Source organism: Poecilia latipinna, unplaced genomic scaffold (assembly GCF_001443285.1).
Source record: "Poecilia latipinna isolate Pla-1442-1.1 unplaced genomic scaffold, P_latipinna-1.0 Scaffold1008, whole genome shotgun sequence".
Classification (NCBI taxonomy): Eukaryota; Metazoa; Chordata; class Actinopteri; order Cyprinodontiformes; family Poeciliidae; genus Poecilia; species Poecilia latipinna.
Genome location: NW_015113624.1, coordinates 220365 through 223384, shown reverse-complemented (window position 1 = coordinate 223384; position 3020 = coordinate 220365). Strand labels below are relative to the sequence as shown.

Sequence of the window (3020 nt, the reverse complement as noted above, 5' to 3'; positions counted from 1 at the left end):
AGAGGTGTTCTGCTTGACTACTGTTCCGCTCCCTGTCTTTTTCTGTCACAGATAATCCAGCATTTGACTAAACATGCAATCACAGTTGGTCAGCCTTTCAGTTTTTTCCCCTTGCTTGATGTTATATGAAAGAAATAGAAGCAATGCTAGTTTATAAGAAAAGCATTGTGGATTTAAAGTTGCCTTTTAATTAAGGATGCGAGAAATTAATTTACCTGTATTTATAATAAATTGTCGAGTCATTATTAATTAGATTAAATGTTAAATCGATTAAATAATGAAGTCCATTCGACCTTCCTTAAGTGTTGTAGTTTGGCCGCCATCCAGCAGAGGGCGCCGGTGCTCATCCTTAAGCGAAGCAGAAACAAAGATGGCGGATATATCTCTGTAAAGGTTGTAGTGTACACTCAATGACCACATTTTTTGCTTTACCCTTTGTACATAACATCACAATTTTACGAAGTGTCCCACTCCGCCATTTCTATTCAACGTACATGTGCATTAACTCTTACAAAGCTCGTCAATCGCCAGGCAGTTGCTTTTGACAACTAACGTTGCTTTATTCACTGTAGAATAGGATGCTGCGACAAGGATGCAAACCAAACTTCTCACTTCATTGTAAACCTTTTGATGAGAAAAGACAACAGACAGTAGCTGTTAACTGTGAGAATGGGCAGCCCTTTCTGTATTCACAGATTTGAGGGGAACATTTTTCACAAGGTAAGAAGATTAACATTCATATATTTCAAAAGTCAGTAATACGCTTAGTAAGATGCAAATAAATACAACCAAGAAGTGACGTTCAAACGGGGAGTAATGATTTACCTGGCAGAGGTGGTTTTCCTCTTCAGAGACCCTGATTAATTGGAATATTTGAAATTTAGACATTAGGAGAAAGGAAATTGTCTGTTTACTGAGAACTGTTGCATCCACAGATCCGTAAAGAGAAGGAAACTCTGGAAACTGGAAGTGGTGAAGCCTTGGAGCAAGAACGCCGGTGGCGAGGTAAGCCTGCTCACCCCTACCACTACAATGATCTGATTTCCCCATGTAAATGTGAATGATCACTTTGTCCATTATCTCAAAGTGGTTCAGTAAACAATCCAGCTCGTCAACAGAGAATAGCATTTAGTTACATAACGGCTGGAGATAAAGTCACATTGTGAGTGTGATTGAAGAATCACTTTAAAACAATGATTAACAAATTTAAACGAAAAATAAATCATTTGGAGTTGAGTTTGAAATCGTTATTGGCAACTTTTATTAACTATTGTCATATTAAACCTCTGCATCTGTTTCTCCTTTAGAGAACATAGAACATCTCTAAAGGAGAATTTGTGTTAGCTCTAAGATTTCCAGATCCAGCAGGTGTCAGAGATTGCATGTCCAAAAGATACAAACAGCACAAGTTTGTTGTCAAATCTCCAGTCTTCATTCTCTGTGCTGAAATTGACTCTATTTAAATCTTCTCCTTTGACTAGTTGATAGAAGGTGAGTAAGAATTGACGGCATTCGGATCCTTTTCGCACCCGAAAAAGTTGGGTATTCATATCAGAAAACTGGCATATTCCGGACGTTTACTCTTTAAATTAATCCTCACATGCTGAAAGCACGTTCCTTGTAAATGTGAGAAAATTCAAACTGCAAGCAGTACATTAAATGTTTTCCCAAATGGCTGCCCCCTCAGAGCTAAAAAGAACATCCCTCTTTCGTATAAAGCTTACAGCTTCAACGTGGCAATAAAGCATTTAAAGGCATCGTTTTCAGTAGACACCCAGGGGAAAATTATAGACTTATAAAGGAGCACAATACAGGCTCTTTAAATTTGTGCCCGCACCACCCACACAACCCTCTCCCTCAGCGCCCGTCTGCAGGTTGGAGAGGGTGCACTGGAAAACAAAGAGTGGGGAGCCCTTGACCCGGAGCCGTGTTGCTTATATAATGACAAGGCCCTAGACATTGAGTGGGAGGGCATAAGTTGACCATGAAGCGGTATACTGTCAAGGTCCATCTATAATTAGCAGCTTTTGGCAGGTCGAAGTGGAGGGGGGACGGAAGTGCGGCTGCTGTCTAATCAGCTTTACATCAGAAGGAGGGAGGAGGGAGGGGGCGTCCTGAGTGTATGGGCTCAATTGTACGTTGTGTTTACACCGAAGTACGCACACAAAGGCGTGGTTCCGGGCCTTCAAGGAACACTATTAACCCACGTTCATTTATTGGGCCTCAACATCGTCATGACAAGTTTGCCTCTTGAGCAATTGCGTAGTCTGTTTGATCTTACCATTGTCGTCCTTTCAAGTTCTAACCCCCAGGGTACCAATCTTTCTTTAAATGTTTTCCAAATTTCACACCTGAAATGGTAAACCTGTTGTTTACTGTGCGGCCTGAGCTGTGGTAAAAAAGTTTAGATGGTTTCAAACTGCCTGAACTTTGTCCTCAAAGTCTAACAGAAAATGAGGACAACTTTATCCTCAAAGTCAAACTTTGTCCTCAAAGTTGTCCTCATTTTCTGTTTCTTTGGTGACAAATTAATAGTGCATCCTTACACAAGTCAGATCTAACATCTTCACCACCTTTTTATTTTTTTTATGGTGAATTGGCTCCTTGTTTCACTGCAAATCACTTATACCCTGTGAGAAATGGACTCCGGTAGACACCTGAAGGTGTGCTTTGCTATCTCACACCAGCACTCATGGTCTTGAATGTTCAATACATCCCATAGATGATTGATTGGATTGAGATCTGGGGAATTTCGAGGCTGAATCAACACCTCAGATCCATTGTGCTCCTCAAACCATTCCTGAAGCAAGTGTGCTTTGTGTTAGATCATGTTTTCCTGCTTAAGAGACCAGCTCCAAATGGGAACGGATGATTGGACTGGAAAAGTTCACTGTTCCACAAATGTGTTTCCATCGCCTCTTTAGCGTATTAACTCTTTAAAGCTTTTTTTTTTTTTTTTTTTTTTTTTTTTTTTTTTTTTTTAAAAGGGGGGGTTTTTTTTTATTTTTAGTTTTTCAACA

General features: G+C 40.0%; 1 long non-coding RNA gene across 1 annotated transcript in view; it reads left to right on the top strand.

Moving 5' to 3' along the window:
- Positions 1-398: 398 nt before the first annotated feature.
- Positions 399-3020, top strand: part of LOC106958702 (uncharacterized) — a 25665-nt gene continuing 23043 nt past the window's right edge. Inside the window, exons 1-2 of the long non-coding RNA XR_001427201.1 lie at positions 399-720; positions 936-1005. This is a non-coding gene — a long non-coding RNA (uncharacterized LOC106958702). The remainder of the gene's footprint in view (positions 721-935; positions 1006-3020) is intronic.